An 18,928-nucleotide genomic window follows, 5' to 3' on the forward strand; every position below is an offset into this window, starting at 1 on the left:
AGAGGCCACACATCGCATACAAACCGAAATGACATCGATTTTTAATTATCATGGGGTTATCAGTCACATAAAAATCAATAAAAAAGTAGGAGTGCGGGTTAGGTACTACAAACAGCATAGTGAACGCATTATTGTGGCCAAGATAGACACAAAGCCGATGCCTACTACAGTAGTACAAGTTTATATGCCAACTAGCTCTGCAGATGATGAAGAAATAGATGAAATGTATGACGAGATAAAAGAAATTATTCAGGTAGTGAAGGGAGACGAAAATTTAATAGTCATGGGTGACTGGAATTCGTCAGTAGGAAAAGGGAGGGAAGGACACATAGTAGGTGAATATGGATTGGGGGGAAGGAATGAAAGAGGAAGCCACCTTGTAGAATTTTGCACAGAGCATAAATTAATCATAGCTAACACTTGGTTCAAGAATCATGAAAGGAGGCTGTATACATGGAAGAAGCCTGGAGATACTGACAGGTTTCAGATAGATTACATAATGGTAAGACAGAAATTTAGGAACCAGGTTTTAAATTGTAAGACATTTCCTGGGGCAGATGTAGATTCTGACCACAATCTATTGGTTATGAACTGCAGATTGAAACTGAAGAAACTGCAAAAAGGTGGGAATTTAAGGAGATGGGACCTGGCTAAACTGAAAGAACCAGAGGTTGTAGAGAGTTTCAGGGAGAGCATTAGGGAACAATTGACAGGAATGGGGGAAAGAAATACAGTAGAAGAAGAATGGGTAGCTCTGAGGGATGAAGTGGTGAAGGCAGCAGACGATCAAGTAGGTAAAAAGACGCGGGCTAATAGAAATCCTTGGGTAACAGAAGAAATATTGAATTTAATTGATGAAAGGAGAAAATATAAAAATGCAGTAAATGAAGCAGGCAAAAAGGAATACAAACGTCTCAAAAATGAAATCGACAGGAAGTGCAAAATGGCTAAGCAGGGATGGCTAGAGGACAAATGTAAGGATGTAGAGGCTTGTCTCACTAGGGGTAAGATAGATACTGCCTACAGGAAAATTAAAGAGACCTTTGGAGAGAAGAGAACCACTTGTATGAATATCAAGAGCTCAGATGGCAACCCAGTTCTAAGCAAAGAAGGGAAAGCAGAAAGGTGGAAGGAGTATATAGAGGGTTTATACAAGGGCGATGTACTTGAGGACAATATTATGGAAATGGAAGAGGATGTAGATGAAGATGAAATGGAAGATAAGATACTGCGTGAAGAGTTTGACAGAGCACTGAAAGACCTGAGTCAAAACAAGGCCCCGGGAGTAGACAACATTCCGTTAGAACTACTGATGGCCTCAGGAGAGCCAGTCATGACAAAACTCTACCATCTGGTGAGCACGATGTATGAGACAGGCGAAATACCCTCAGACTTTAAGAAGAATATAATAATTCCAATCCCAAAGAAAGCGGGTGTTGACAGATGTGAAAGTTACCGAGCTATCAGTTTAATAAGTCACAGCTGCAAAATACTAACGCGAATTCTTTACAGACGAATGGAAAAACTGGTAGAAGCCGACCTCGGGGAAGATCAGTTTGGATTCCGTAGAAATGTTGGAACACGTGAGGCAATACTGACCTTACGACTTATCTTGGAAGAAAGATTACGAAAAGGCAAACCTACGTTTCTAGCATTTGTAGACTTAGAGAAAGCTTTTGACAATGTTGACTGGAATACTCTCTTTCAAATTCTGAAGGTGGCAGGGGTAAAATACAGGGAGCGAAAGGCTATTTACAATTTGTACAGAAACCAGATGGCAGTTATAAGAGTCGAGGAGCATGAAAGGGAAGCAGTGGTTGGGAAGGGAGTAACACAGGGTTGTAGCCTCTCCCCGATGTTATTCAATCTGTATATTGAGCAAGCAGTAAAGGAAACAAAAGAAAAATTCGGAGTAGGTATTAAAATTCATGGAGAAGAAGTAATAACTTTGAGGTTCGCTGATGACATTGTAATTCTGTCAGAGACAGCAAAGGACTTGGAAGAGCAGTTGAACGGAATGGACAGTGTCTTGAAAAGAGGATATAAGATGAACATCAACAAAAGCAAAACGAGGATAATGGAATGTAGTTAAATTAAGTCGGGTGATGCTGAGGGAATTAGATTAGGAAATGAGACACTTAAAGTAGTAAAGGAGTTGTGCTATTTAGGGAGTAAAATAACCGATGATGGTCGAAGTAGAGAGGATATAAAATGTAGACTGGCAATGGCAAGGAAAGCGTTTCTCAAGAAGAGAAATTTGTTAACATCGAATATAGATTTAGGTGTCAGGAAGTCGTTTCTGAAAGTATTTGTATGGAGTGTAGCCATGTATGGAAGTGAGACATGGACGATAACTAGTTTGGACAAGAAGAGAATAGAAGCTTTCGAAATGTGGTGCTACAGAAGAATGCTGAAGATAAGGTGGGTAGATCACGTAACTAATGAGGAGGTATTGAATAGGATTGGGGAGAAGAGAAGTTTGTGGCACAACTTGACTAGAAGAAGGGATCGGTTGGTAGGACATGTTCTGAGGCATCGAGGGATCACAAATTTAGCATTGGAGGGCAGCGTGGAGGGTAAAAATCGTAGAGGGAGACCAAGAGATCAATACACTAAGCAGATTCAGAAGGATGTAGGTTGCAGTAGGTACTGGGAGATGAAGAAGCTTGCACAGGATAGAGTAGCATGGAGAGCTGCATCAAACCAGTCTCAGGACTGAAGACCACAACAACAAAAATCAATTTGACGTCGGATTCTAATAGTCGTTGCGCAAGATATGTTCAGTATGCTGTCCACCGTTTTCTGCCACAAGTTGAAATTAAGAAACAGCATGATGTTGTTGTTGTGGTCTTCAGTCCTAAGACTGGTTTGATGCAGCTCTCCATGCTACTCTATCCTGTGAAAGATTCTTCATCTCTCAGTACTTACTGCAACCTACATCCTTCTGAATCTGCTTAGTGCATTCATCTCTTGGTCTCCCTCTACGATTGTTACCCTCCACGCTGCCGTCCAATGCTAAATTTGTGATCCCTTGATGCCTCAGAACATGTCCTACCAACCGGTCTCGTCAAGTTGTGCCACAAACTCCTCTTCTCCCAAATTCTATTCATACGCATACGCCACAACAAATCGGAATGTCTCTGAGGTCACGTTCAGAATGCGAAATGCGCATCTTAAGTTAAGTTACGTTCGTAATTGGAGCACTGAACACATTTCTCAGATAATCCCACAGCCAGAAGCCACACGGATTGAGATCACGTGATCTGGACGGCCAGATTCTAAGGAAATGATGGCCGATACTTTTATCATTTCCGAAATGCCTCTGCAGCATCCGCTTCACTGTCCGTGCAATGTGCGGAGGAGCGCCATCTTGCATAAAAATTACCCTACCCGCACATCCTAGCTGTTGAAGAGTTGGAATGACATTGGTGCGCACATGAAACTCAGAGTGTTAACTAGTAACGGTATATGTAACAGGATCCCTAGAACTCATCTCCTCGAAAAAATACGGCCCTACGGTAAACGATGCCGTCAACACGCCACACGCAGCTACCGTTGCAGAATGGAGTGGTACCAGTTGAAGTGCGTGCCGATTTTCCGTTGCCCACACTTTGAAATTCTGCGTACTGACATGTCCTTGGAGATGAAAATGAGCTTCGTCTGTCCACAGAATGTTCCATTACCGCTTATTGTCCACTTCCATGCGAGCAAGGAATTCCAGAGCGAACGTTTTGTCTTACTGACAGGTCAGCAAAAACAATGGATGATTTCGTACTGACAGAAATGCGCGATGTTTCGTAGGATTTTATGCACTGTGTTCGCAGGAATGTCCAACGTTCCGGCATTTTCCCACGCCCTGCATGTTCGTAACCCTCCTGTAATGCTGTGCTCACATACTCCACAGAGTTCAGATCAATTGCTTTCCTCCTGCTGCGACATTGCAATTCAAAAGAACGCCTCTTTCCTAATTTTTTTATAATTTTCTCCAGACCCTTAGCAAACATCAGACCAATGCCTTTTTTTGTACTCTTGAGTATCCGAAACTTCTGCAGGACTACTATCGAACAGTCACCGTTCTTGGAATAGAGCTGTACCAACAGCGCTCGATCGTCCGAGCAGACAGTCAGACGCAAACTGAGGAACAGCAATGCACCGCGCTTCTGTAGGTGTGCATATTCTCACTCCACAGCACCGCCTACTGGTCAAATTTTTGTTAAATCTTTTTTTTTTTTTGTTCAATGACTTTTGATGTCATTCTGAGCAGTGATTCCCTCTCTCTCTCTCTCTCTCTCTCTCTCCCTCTGTGTGTGTGTGTGTGTGTGTGTGTGTGTGTGTGTGTGTGTGTGTGTGTGTCTACTATACATATATGCATCAGGCAAGCAGGACACGGTGTTTTACCGAACGGGTCCCTTCGACATTGTGTATCGGTGGGATAATTGCCTCTATGGTCACGGAGATTTTGCCTATTTTGCGTGTTTGGCATACCGATGCTAGAACGTATGGCCTCCGAAGGGAAACTATTTGTTCACCCCTTATAACATATAATAAGGAAACAGTGTTAACAAAGGTACTGAAAGGATTTTGACCGATGTACTTCTATTTTTGCACGATATCATAAGAAACATTTGGGCAAGCATATGCGACATATATTTAATATACAGGGTGATTCAAAAAGAATACCACAACTTTCAAAATGTGTATTTAATGAAAGAAACATAATACAACCTTCAGTTATACATCATTACAAAGAGTATTTAAAAAGGTTTTTTTTTCACTCAAAAACAAGTTTAGAGATGTTCAATATGGCCCCCTCCAGACACTCGAGCAATATCAACCCGATACTCCAACTCGTTCCACACTCTCTGTAGCATATCAGGCGTAACAGTTTGGATAGCTGTTGTTATTTCTCGTTTCAAATCATCAATGGTGGCTGGGAGAGGTGGCCGAAACACCATAGTCTTAACATACCCCCATAAGAAAAAATCGCAGGGGGTAAGATCAGGGCTACTTGGAGGCCAGTGATGAAGTGCTCTGTCACGGGCTGCCTGGCGGCCAATCCATCGCCTCGGGTGGTTGACGTTCAGGTAGCTACGGATAGATAAGTGCCAATGTGGTGGCGCTCCATCCTGCTGAAATATGAATTGTTGTGCTTCTTGTTCGAGCTGAGGGAACAGCCAATTCTCTAACATCTCCAGATACTGTAGTCCAGTTACGGTCGCCATCTTAGCATCAACTGACGCTGACGCCTAGTCAACAGCGCCTCAAGCGAACCAATGTACAACTAAATGAAACTTTATAGCTCCCTTAATTCGCCGACAGATAGTGCTTAGCTCTGCCTTTTGTCGTTGCAGATTTTTAAATTCCTAAAGTTGTGGTATTGTTCTTGAATCACCCTGTATATCATACGAAAATATGGTTACAACGCATAAAGAGGAATATAGGATCGGTCAAAAGAATGTAGCGCGGAGAACAGAGTTCCAGGTTACAAAGAAACGTAGCAGACGAAAGGAAATGCGCTACTAACCTGACTGTAACAGACGTTGAAAGTGCCCACCATTCATGTCTTGGCACTTTTGGGGCCTGGTCAGCAAGCTGTAAGCGGATCGAAGATCGAAGCTGGACTGCTGGAGCCGCGCGGGGTAGCCGCGGGGTCTCGGCCGTCTTGTCACGGTCTGTGCGGCTCCCCCCGTCGGAGGTTCGAGTCCTCTCTCGGACATGGGTGTGTGTGTGTCAGCGCCAGTAGTTTAAGTTAGATTAAATAGTGTGTAAGCGTAGGGACTGATGACCTCAGCAGTTTGGTCCCATAGGACACCAAACTTCCTGAACTGCCGAGTCTCATCCGAAATGTTCTGCTGCAGTTCCTGAAGACTATGAGGATTGTTATCATACACCTTAGATTTGAGGTCTCCCCATACAAGGTGATCGCACGCTGGCAGATAGGGTTACGTGGGTTGCCAGCTATGGCCGCGGCCAGATTGACCTCTGCTAACAAATATGTGCGGCGTGAAGATTGTGAAAATGTGCTCCAGTTTTCGGCTGGCTGTATGGTTGGTTGCTCCAACCTGCTGGAAGTAATCGCAGGTCTTTTCCCTCTTCGTTAATCCTGCCACAAGTGATTTCAAAATGTTGGCAATGTAACGCGCCACAGTCAGCGTCTGATGAAAGACGGAACCAATAATGTTGCATGCAGACACTGCACAGCAAACACTAACCTTCTGATGTGCTGTTTCGTGGAAGTCGTGTGGATTCACTCAAACTCAGAACCTGTGATCCTGTGAGTTGACATACCCACTCAGGTGAAACAAACTTCATCAGAGATAAGGAACAGAGCCATATTCAAGCCATTCATTGTTATCTCAGTGAAAAGTCACTCACAAAACTGAGTAGCATCAGCTGGTTTTAATACATGAACACACAGACCCTAAGTATGGATGTTGTGCGTGTCCGTGTGGAGTATTCGTCCGCATGATCGGCGTGATGTGCTGGTCTTTCGCGGAAGAAGTCGGGTTAATCTTGTAGACTCTGAAGCATTTTATGGTGAACTGTACCCACATTTTCTAATTAGCGGCCACGTTTCGGAATGTTTTCTGGCTTGTTTAAAACTTATCCTGTCTCACGCCATTTTCGGACTAAACATTCATGACACTCTTTGCTGGAACCTTGACACCACTAAGCAGCTGACCACATAGTTTCCACGACTTTTTTGTCTCGTAACTTTCCACAACGAACAACCGCTGCCCCACTGGGAGCGACGCCGTCCCATTTGTACTGCTCCACTGATGCCGACACAGCACGAACTGCGCTCTGAACCAGTGTGGGTCACGTGGCCGGTGTACAAATGGTTTGCGCGTTACGGGCTGTACGGGGTGCGGTTATATGCATGCATTCACGTACAATCGTATCCACTCGTCCAGGCTACTTTTATATTCCACACACTATATGTCTACATCTAAATAGATACTAGATACGGTGTATGGTGGAAGGTGCCTTGTACCATTACTCGTTGCTACCTTTCCTGTTCCTCTCGTAAATACACTCCTGGAAATGGAAAAAAGAACACATTGACACCGGTGTGTCAGACCCACCATACTTGCTCCGGACACTGCGAGAGGGCTGTACAAGCAATGATCACACGCACGGCACAGCGGACACACCAGGAACCGCGGTGTTGGCCGTCGAATGGCGCTAGCTGCGCAGCATTTGTGCACCGCCGCCGTCAGTGTCAGCCAGTTTGCCGTGGCATACGGAGCTCCATCGCAGTCTTTAACACTGGTAGCATTCCGCGACAGCGTGGACGTGAACCGTATGTGCAGTTGACGGACTTTGAGCGAGGGCGTATAGTGGGCATGCGGGAGGCCGGGTGGACGTACCGCCGAATTGCTCAACACGTGGGGCGTGAGGTCTCCACAGTACATCGATGTTGTCGCCAGTGGTCGGCGGAAGGTGCACGTGCCCGTCGACCTGGGACCGGACCGCAGCGACGCACGGATGCACGCCAAGACCTTAGGATCCTACGCAGTGCCGTAGGGGACCGCACCGCCACTTCCCAGCAAATTAGGGACACTGTTGCTCCTGGGGTATCGGCGAGGACCATTCGCAACCGTCTCCATGAAGCTGGGCTACGGTCCCGCACACCGTTACGCCGTCTTCCGCTCACGCCCCAACATCGTGCAGCCCGCCTCCAGCGGTGTCGCGACAGGCGTGAATGGAGGGACGAATGGAGACGTGTCGTCTTCAGCGATGAGAGTCGCTTCTGCCTTGGTGTCAATGATGGTCGTATGCGTGTTTGGCGCCGTGCAGGTGAGCGCCACAATCAGGACTGCATACGACCGAGGCACACAGGGCCCACACCCGGCATCATGGTGTGGGGAGCGATCTCCTACACTGGCCGTACACCACTGGTGATCGTCGAGGGGAAATTGCAACTCGAAAGTAACCAACTAATTTTGTCCCCGTTTTGCAACTAGGTATTTTCCTTGATTAATCGTAACACCCGTCTCAGCTTTGGTAGCAGAGCATGGTTACGATTGCCTTGTTATTTGGTTACTGTCGGGCTTTAGTAATTGTTGAACGTCTTATACATTTGTTTGGGGACGAGCTGATTAAGTTGTTCTGTTTCAGCATGCAGAGAATTATGGAACCCCGAAAATGCCCTGGTATAGCCCTATTGAAGAAAGAGCAACTGGTCTGTGAATTAGCCATCCACCAGCAGTCTACTGAAGGAAACGTGTCGGAGTTTGCTGTGCGTTTACGTTCTGCTCTTTCAGCCACGGTGGTCATCTCGCCGGAGGTAATTGGTGAGTGTAAGGAGGCCTCAAAATTTTTGGGTGAGGGTGTGAATAGCCTCAAAGACAATTTATCTTTGTTAGAGGATGCTCAGTCTAGTGTTAAAAAGTTAGATGGGGTGCGAGCACAGTTAGCCCAACTCAGCAATCGGGTGCGCGATTTATAGTCACTTGAGTTAAGCCCCCCCCCCCCCATTAACCATGGACCTTGACATAGGTGGAGAGGCTTGCGTGCCTCAGCCATACAGATAGCCGTACCGTAGGTACAACCACAACGGAGGGGTATCTGTTGAGTGGGCAGAGAAACGTGTGGTTCCTGAAGAGGGGCAGCAGCCTTTTCAGTAGTTGCAGGGGCAACAGTCTGGATGATTGACTGATCTGGCCTTCTAACAATAACCAAAACGGCCTTGCTGTGCTGGTACTGCGAACGGCCGAAAGCAAGGGGAAACTACAGCCGTAATTTTTCCCAAGGCCATGCAGCTTTATTGTATGATTAAATGATGATGGCGTCGTCTTGGGTAAAATATTCCGGAGGTAAAATAGTCCCCCATTCGGATCTCGGGCCGGGGTCTACTCAAGAGGATGTCGTTATCAGGAAAAAGAAAACTGGCGTTCTACGGATCGGAGCGTAGAATGTCAGATCCCTTAATCGGGCAGGTAGGTTAGAAAATTTAAAAAGGGAAATGGATAGGTTAAAGTTAGATACAGTGGGAATTAGTGAAGTTCGGTGGCAGGAGAAACAAGACTTCTGGTCAGGCGGATACAGGGTTGTTGTTGTTGTTGTGGTCTTCAGTCCCGAGACTGGTTTGATGCAGCTCTCCATGCTACTCTATCCTGTGCCAGCTTCTTCATCTCCCAGTACCTACTGCAACCTACATCCTTCTGAATCTGCTTAGTGTATTCATCTCTTGGTCACCCCCTACGATTTTTACCCTCCACGCTGCCCTCCAATACTAAATTGGTGATCCCTTGATGCCTCAGAACATGTCCTACCAACCGATCCCTTCTTCTGGTCAAGTTGTGCCACAAACTTCTCTTCTCCCCAATCCTATTCAATACCTCCTCATTAGTTATGTGATCTAACCATCTAATCTTCAGCATTCTTCTGTAGCACCACATTTCGAAAGCTTCTATTCTCTTCTTGTCCAAACTATTTACCGTCCATGTTTCACTTCCATAATTGGCTACACTCCATAAAAAAACTTTCAGAAATGACTTCCTGACACTTAAATCTATACTCGATGTTAACAAATTTCTCTTCTTCAGAAACGCTTTCCTTGCCATTGCCAGTCTACATTTTATATCCTCTCTACTTCGACCATCATCAGTTATTTTGCTCCCTAAATAGCAAAACTCCTTTACTACTTTAAGTGTCTCATTTCCTAATCTAATACCCTCAACATCACCCGACTTAATTCGACTACATTCCATTATCCTCGTTTTGCTTTTGTTGATGTTCATCTTATATCCTCTCTTCAAGACACCATCCATTCCGTTCAACTGCTATTCCAAGTCCTTTGCTGCAGAATTACAATGTCATCGGCGAACCTCAAAGTTTTTATTTCTTCTCCATGGATTTCAATACCTACTCCGAATTTTTCTTTTGTTTCCTTTACTGCTTGCTCAATATACAGATTGAATAACATCGGGGAGAGGCTACAACCCTGTGTTACTCCCTTCCCAACCACTGCTTCCCTTTCATGTCCCTCAACTCTTATAACTGCCATCTGGTTTCTGTACAAATTGTAAATAGCCTTTCGCTCCCTATATTTTACCCCTGCCACCTTTAGAATTTGAAAGAGAGTATTCCAGTCAACATTGTCGAAAGCTTTCTCTAAGTCTACAAATGCTAGAAACGTAGGTTTGCCTTTCCTTAATCTATTCTCTAAGATAAGTCGTAAGGTCAGTATTGCCTCACGTGTTCCAGTATTTCTACGGAATCCAAACTGATCTTCCCCGAGGTCGGCTTCTACTAGTTTTTCCATTCGTCTGTAAAGAATTCGTGTTAGTATTTTGCAGCTGTGTCTTATTAAACTGATTGTTCGGTAATTTTCACATCTGTCAACACCTGCTTTCTTTGGGATTGGAATTATTATATTCTTCTTGAAGTCTGAGGGTATTTCGCCTGTTTCATACATCTTGCTCACCAGATGGTAGAGTTTTGTCAGGACTGGCTCTCCCAAGGCCGTCAGTAGTTCCAATGGAATGTTGTCTACTCCGGGGGCCTTGTTTCGACTCAGGTCTTTCACTGCTCTGTCAAACTCTTCACGCAGTATCGTATCTCCAATTTCATCTTCATCTACATCCTCTTCCATTTCCATAATTCTGTCCTCAAGTACATCGCCCTTGTATAGACCCTCTATATACTCCTTCCACCTTTCTGCTTTCCCTTCTTTGCTTAGAACTGGGTTTCCATCTGAGCTCTTGATGTTCATACAAGTGTTTCTCTTATCTCCAAAGGTCTCTTTAATTTTCCTGTGGGCAGTATCTATCTTACCCCTAGTGAGATAAGCCTCTACATCCTTACATTTGTCCTCTAGCCATCACTGCTTAGCCATTTTGCACTTCCTGTCGATCTCATTTTTGAGACGTTTATATTGCTTTTTGCCTGCTTCATTTACTGCATTTTTATATTTTCTCCTTTCATCAATTAAATTCAATATTTCTTCTGTTACCCAAGGATTTCTACTAGCCCTCGTCTTTTGTACTTGAGGACAGCCCGTTTTACTGTAATCGCCCCACCCCCACATTGTCGACCCTCATATTTTCGATGCTACATAGAAATTGCTTCACGATTGAGTACTGCGGGCTCCATGCTGGCTTCTCTCCACGATACTGTTGCGGCTACAGTCACCGCGTGGAATTTCCTATGAGTATAGTAGCTAATACCGTATGCACCACTGCCCTGCACTGTAACCCTCGCACGCTCAAATCGACGTTGTGAGACAGAAGTTGCGTCGCGATTCAATACTACAGGCTCCATGACGACTTCTCTCCAAAAGACTAATGTGGATACTTCCCCTGGTCCCTCTCCTAGGAGTCTAGTAGCTTGTTTCCGATGTGCAACTGCCCGTTTACTGTAACCCTGTTACCGTCACATTTACGAAGAAACACACATAGACTGTGATTGCCGTAAGCTTAGTGACAACAGTGCATCCTAATTTAAGTTATACAATATAGCACTGAAGATGGTCACTCAGTGACAGAAAATCGATTTTACGATAGAAAAAAAATATATACGACCAATTCTGTCTCTTTTTTCAAGTAAAAGAGCATGTTCATTGTTATGGAAGGCAGACCGACTTACAACCGAATGAAGCCCGCGCTTCGTAATCGAGTGTCCGGTGTCACATTTTGTGAAGAGAATATGATAATTCCTACAATATTATTTCAGTGGTGCAAAGTGGCGCACCAAAAATCGGCCCCGAGTACTAGACTGCTCACTGTCGCCCACCGATTGTCGTTATTGTTTCGAAGTTGTTTTCATTAGCTTCTGTGAGAATTCTGTTATGAGTAAAAACTTTACTCCAGGGGGGAGGCAAGTGAAAGAGTAAAAATGAACGGTTCCCAAAAGAGAGCGATCACCAGTGAACTAGTTCCCTAGGATGAACGACTTTCCCCATCTCTAAGACGCCGCCAGCACGACTTTTTAAGCTGCCGAATATGAGAGAGCCAAGTCAACTGGGTATCTAAAAGGAATCCCTAAAACCGATGCGTCTCCACCACAGCAAGAGGTTCGCCGTCAAAATAAATCTGTGGCTCAGGGTGCACGCCTTGATGGCGGAAGGAAGCAGAAATGCATCCTAGCGGCCGAAAACTGGAAGCCGTGCATTACGTTCCAAGACTGCGCCTTGCGGATAGCGCCCTGCAGTTGTCGCTCAGAAACTGCAATTCCAGTGGAGCTGTAGTGCAGCCAACGTCATCAGCATACAAAGAAGCTGATACCGACGTTCCCACAGCTGCAGTTAGCGCATTGATAACATCTAAAAAGAGGCAGACACTCAACACAGAGCCTTGCGGGACCCCATTCTCCGGGACTCGGGAGGAACTATCGGAGGGAACAAGTTGCACACGGAAGGAACGAAGAGGTGTTTGAGCTACTGATAGTGAATGCGATCCGGCCTGGGAGCCGTATCAGGGCAAGTGGCTAAGGCACTTTGGAATTGTCACTCAATGGAGCAGTGTACGATTCAGGGTGGCACGTATGGAACGAAAGGCTCCGACGTTCCAACTGCTCTTTCTGCGAGCGGAAGGCCAGCGATTAATTCGTAGAAGCGGAACTCTGAGCATAACGCTCCGCTAAGAGTTTTGCAATCGTATCTGATTCAGTACAGACTGCTCCTTTCAGGGAAAGCCGTGGTACAATGACGGTGGTCTGACATCCATAGAGTCGCCTAATCTTGGTCCAAACCTGCTATGGAGAGCCACGGATGCCAATGGTGGAGACATACCTTTCCCAGCACTCCTGTTTCCTTTGGAGAATAAGGTGTCAGGCTCAGCATGGAACCGCTTAAAGGCAATGAGGTTTTCAAGCGATGGGTGCCGCTTATGACGTTGGAGGGCCTGCCTGCACTCTCTAATCGCCTCAGCGATCTCTGGTAACTACCAAGGCAGAGTCCTCCACCGAGGGGACCTGGAAGAACAGGGAATTGCAGATTCCGCTGCCGAAACGATGCCAGTGGTTATCGTGTGAACCACCACATCAATGGCGTCATGAGAAAGAGGCTCAGTAGTGACAATGGAGGCAAACAAGTCCCAGTCAGCCTTATTCAAGGCCCATCTGGGGAGGCGCCCAAAAGTGTGACGCTGATGTAGTGACACAAAGATCATAAAGTGGTCACTACCGAACAAATCGTCATGCATACTCCATTGGACAGATGGTAGAAGGCCATGGCTGCAGACCGGAAGGTCGATGGCTGAGTACGTGCCATGCACCACACTGAAATGTGTGGTGGTACCATTATTTAAGAGAGAACGGTCGAGTTGTGCCAATACTTGTTCAACGACAATGCCTCGGCCTGTTGCCACCAATCCACCCCACAAAGGGTTATGGGCGTTAAAGCCGCCCAGTAACAGAAAAGGTGGCGGCAGTTGGGCTATCAGTGCAGCCGATACATGCTGTGGGACAACACCATCTGGTGGAAGACAGATACTGCAGACAGTAACAGCCTGTGGCGTCCTCACCCTAACAGTGACAGCCTCTAAAGCTGTTTGATGAGGTACACACTCGCTGTAAAGAGGTTTAAATACACAGATCCAGACTCCACCAGATATCACCTCATAAGCTGCCCAACTCTTATAATAACCCCAATAGCCACGGAGGGCAGAGGTTCGCATTGGCGGAAACCAAGTTTCCTGGAGAACAACGCAGATGGAAGTGTGAAGGCTGTTAAGTTGTCGGAGCTCTGCAAGGTGGTGGAAAAAACCGCTGCAATTCCACTGGATAATGACATTGTCCGCAGCTAAAAAAGGTGTGAAGGGACCAAGGAGGCAGATTACGCTACTGGGTCATCTACCGCCACCAAAAGAGAGCTGAATCGAGAACCATTGCGTCTGAGGTACAGGCGAGATTGAGGTCGTCGGGGGACGCAAAAATCTGCAAATCGTCCTCAGATGCAGAGCTAGTAGTAACATGTGGCACAGAGGCAACCTGAAACTCTTCTTTCTTACCCAGATTTTTCTTGTTCTTGTTCTTGTTCTTCTTCTTCTCCTCCTCCCATTGCTCGATAGGAGCAACCAGGGAGGTAATCTCAGAAGGAGGGCCAGAGACAGATGAAGAGTGGGAAGCTCTTCGATCTGCCTCTCGTGGCTCCTTCGGTCACTGACTGATGTTAGCTGTCGCGCTGGAGGATGCCTTAGAAGGGAGACTTCCAAGCGACCCTTTCCACGTGAGAGAAGCTGGAGGAGGCTGGTTTACCTCCACCGGGGGTGCGGGGTTCCAAATCCCCATCAATATGGGGGTTTGGGCTCCCAAAGCACCAGAAGAAGCAGTGCCCCCACCGCGCACATGGGGGGGGGGGGGAGTTGGGGCGGCCCTGAGTGCCCACTGGAGGTTTAACAAATTCGGGTACAGCCATCACCAACGGGGGCAACGAAGTCGCAGTTGCAGCATATGATGTAGTCATTTAAAAAGGATGAAGTCGTTCGTATTTCCTCTTTGCATCATGATATGTGAACCTGTCCAGGCTTTTTATCTCCATTATTCGCCGCTCCTTATGGAGAACAGGGGAGTCAGCAGTCAGGCGAGCAGGGGGATTGGTGCTCCCACAGTTGACACAAGGGGAAGGAGGCACACATGGAGCACCTGGGTGCGACCACAATCCCAGCTTGTGGAGCTGGAGGTACAGCGAGATGACACGTGCCCAAACTTCCAGCACTTGAAACACTGCGTTGGAGGAGAGATATATGGTTTCATGATGCAGTCGTAAACCATCACCTTGACCTTTTCAGGTAACGAGTCACCCTCAAAAGCCAAGATGAAGTCACTGGTAGTCACCCTGTGGTCTTTAGGTCCCCTATGCATGTGCTGGATGAAGTGGACATCCCATCACTCTAAGTTGGCGCGTAGCTCCTCATCCGACTCCAAAAGAAGTTCTCCATGGAAGATAATACCCTGGACCATGTTAAGGCTTTTATGGGGCGTAATCGAGACAGGGATGCCACCTAGCTTGTCATAGGTGAGCAAAGCCCGCGACTCGGCTGGGGAGTCCGTTTGGATCAAAATCGACCTGTGCATTTTCGACAACGCCGCCACTTCCCCAACCTATCTTCAAGATGGTCGACAAAAAATTGGGGCTTCGTTGCCTGAAAGGTCGCTTCATCAGTTTGGCTGCAAACTAGGTACTGAGGCGAATACAGGTCGCGAGACCTGGTCGCCCTAAAGTCCTCTCAATGTGTGGCCATGAAGGGAAACCATCGGGAATCATAGGTCACAGCATCAAATCATCCCTTACTCGCTTTGAGACTTCTGGTTTCGAGTGACCACCAGCTTGATTCATTTTAACCCTTTGCACTGTGGGTCATCCGCCCTGATGCCACCCACTCCGACGAGGGGCTCTCCCCACAGGCGCCACCCAGCCCCAACAAGGGCCACCTGGCAGGATAGCCATTGCAAAGAGTCCTGGTGACCCATAAAGGATGGGCATCTACTCCTTGGCATAAGTGGGGAGGTCTCAGCTCTGGCATCAGTCATGTCGTCAGAGGGCTACCAACAAGAGGGTACATGACAGCCCCACCATGACCCACTAGCTACTGCAATGGATTTCGGGTGCTGAAATGGTCCTGAATTGTTGTGGGGGCAAAGGATGGGATGGCGGAGGAGATGAGAAGTAGGCAACCTATAAGACGTTGGGTGCAAGGCCGGATACACGACAATAAGGAGCATGCAAGATCTTGGTGCACAATGGAGAAACAAAAAACAACACGTTGAAAGGTCTCTGTTGGATTCCTTTCATGTTAATTTCTTAAATCTGTTGTCATTTACGGCATAAATTCCTCTTCTAAATTTACTGTGGCGTTTCTGACTATCTGTGAGGAGACTGAGTAGTGGAACGTGTTACTTTTACACATAAACAAGAACGATCTGTCACACTACTACACTTTAAAACACAGTTTATATGTAATTCATGTCACACAGTCTCATACGGAACCTACATCCGCTTTCTTTTATATACTGTATATGATAAGATACTGTCATCCCCCTTCCCTTCTGTGTGAGAGGATGAATGAGCAAATGTATTTCTAGTTGCATACTTGAGGGTAGCAGACAAGCCTGTCTGCTACAGAACAGTAGGACCAACGTCGGAACAGGTAGCTACGCTTTCTAAAAGCAAACAGGTTTCTATCCTTAGTATGGTCCTGTCCGTCTCTTGTCATGTTGGTATAGGAAGCTGCCCCTCTGGCCACTTCCGTTTGTATTTGTGAGCCACCCTCAGAAAGGGACCAGGTCAGTCTATCCGTGGCGAGCGTCTGAAGTGGTAAGATCTCCGGCTAAGCGCGTGTCTGCTAAGTCCGTAGGATAATGGATTTCTTAAGTTCAGCCTAACTGAAAACTTAATCACCTTTATTTCACGTTTAGCTCTAAAATATCTAATGTTATCTTAAATTGCAACGCAGTGTAATTCGCGTGTGAAGTTCAGATTATTTTCCGGTAGTTGCTTTGTCACTACTTTGTGAGTAAAGTGGAACCACGAGTTGATCAGTAACTCTAACTAAGATCATAAATGTTAAATGCGAATGTGCGTGAGATTATAACGTCTCGTCTTCACAGTATTTTTCAATATAGCAACTTTTCTTTATGTTCAACCCACGTGGGGTGTACTTTGTGAGACCACTACCACGTGCTTATATAATTGTTTGACCCATCAGGTTAATAGTAAGACGTTAGTAACCAGTTCGAGGTTTTTCTTTTGTAAATTGCTTTTCGATCTAATTTATTTTAATTATCAAAATTATTGTGGAGTTACACGCTTTGTGTAAACCAAGTTGACCACGTGAAGCACGTGGTGTAATCATCAAAGTAGCCCTCAGCTATTCTTTTTGGGAAGATTTCACAGAGAGTTAGTATGAATTTAGTATACCAGTGTGTGGTAATTACATGACGGACAGGATTGTGCTACGAGCGTAATTTCTTTGGGTGAAAATTGAATCGGTTGGTTGTGGTTAATTTCCTCTTGCATATGTTTCAACGTTCTCTGTGTGTTATTTTATGAATGCAGTGTTGTATGGAGTCTCCCAATCTTGGCTCCATATTTGATGTGTTCCGTAAGATTACAATCTCAGATTTTCACAATCCTAAATAAGGCAACAGCTTAATTACGACTCAAGTTTAATATGCTGAAATTTCAATGATCAATGTTAAAATAAATTTCCAAATATAAACTGATTTATTTCTTTTTATTTAAATTCTCTTTTATGTATATATATCACCGGTTGTCGTATGACTATTAAAAGATTATAATTAATGTTAGTCTGGTTGGGAATTTGGTAAGCTAGACTGGATACCTGGTGAAACAGTTGCGCAGTAATGCAAGGTTAATTCCCCAGACAGCTCACAGCTTTTAAACCGCTTTTATTGTCTATCAGCACCGCTTTCATAGCAAATTAATGCAACAACGTTACAACGTAAGGCGTCCCTCCTAAAAGGGCACGCTCTATCAACAGAAATTTGGAAAACGTGGAGGTCGCAGGTTCGACTCCTGTCGGGAATGGATGTGTGTGATGTCGTTGGGTTAGTTAAGTTTAAGTAGTTCTAAGTTCTAGGGGACTGATGACGTCAGATCTTAAGTGCTATAGTGCTCAGAGCCATTTCAACCAATATCTCTGGCCTATTCTGACCCAAGACACACAAGGGGATCCAAAAGACTAGCCCGGGTACTTTCACTCCACTGGTACCCGTCCTGGAAGTCTAGTAGCTGGTATCTGCACTACCCATTTACTGTAACCCAAGCACCCTACATCGACAATGCAAAATAGAAATTGCGTCACGAATAATTTATACAGGCTCCATGCCAACTTCTCTCGAAACAACTAAGGCGGCTCCAGTCACCGCATGGAAACTCCCCTAGCAGTCATGTAGTTAGTTTCTGTTTACTGTAACCCTCACACCGCCACAATGACGATGCTACGCAGAAAATTGTGTCTTGATTGAATACCACAAGCTCTATGCTGCTTTCTCTCTACGACAATATTTTGTCTCCTGTCTCGGCATGGTATCTCCTGGGAGTCCAGTAGTTTATTCCCGATGCACCACAGCCTGTTTACTGTAACACTCGCCACCTCACACTGAAGTTGCGATACATAAAATGCGTCGCGATTGAATACTACAATCTCCATTTCCACTTCTCTCCAAGCGACTAACCCAGATATGGTCACTGCATTTAACCTCTCCTGGGAGTCCAGTTGCACATACCCGATGCACCACTGCCCGTTTAATGTAATCATCTCACCCACACATTAACGATGCAACGCAGTAATTCCGTCGCGACTGATATCTGCAGGCTCCATGCCGACTTTTCTCCACGCGACTAACGGGGCTACCGTTGCCGCATGGAACCTCAACTGGGAGGCAAGTAGCCTGTTTCCGAACCACCACTGTAAGCCTACCGTCACATTGACGATGCAACACTTAAAGAGCGTCGCGATTGAATACTAAACGAAGCATGACGACTTCTCCCTACCGTATAACGCGGAACAGTCACCGCATGCAACCTCTCCTGGGTGACCAGTACCTTGTTTCTGATGCACCACTGCCCGTTTACTGTAACCCTCGCACCCTTACATTGATGTTGCGCTATAGAAATTGCGTCGCGACTGGAGACTTTGGGCTGCATGCTGACTTCTGTCCAAGTGACTAATGCGGTTAATATCACCACATGGATGCAACAAAGAAACTGCATCACTTTCGAATACCACAGAATGCATGCCGACTTCTCTCCAATAGACAAACACGGTTACGACCATAGCATGGAACCACTGCTGGAAGTTTAGTAGCTTATATCTGATGCACCACTGGCCATTTACTGTAATCTCGCACCTCGCACTGACGATTTGAGAAAGACATTGAAAACTACAGGTTCTACACATATTTCTCTCCAAGAGACTAACGTGGCTACGGTCTCTACATTGAAGCTCTACTGGCAGTC

The sequence above is a fragment of the Schistocerca cancellata genome, chromosome 3, assembly GCF_023864275.1.
Source record: "Schistocerca cancellata isolate TAMUIC-IGC-003103 chromosome 3, iqSchCanc2.1, whole genome shotgun sequence".
Lineage (NCBI taxonomy): Eukaryota > Metazoa > Arthropoda > Insecta > Orthoptera > Acrididae > Schistocerca > Schistocerca cancellata.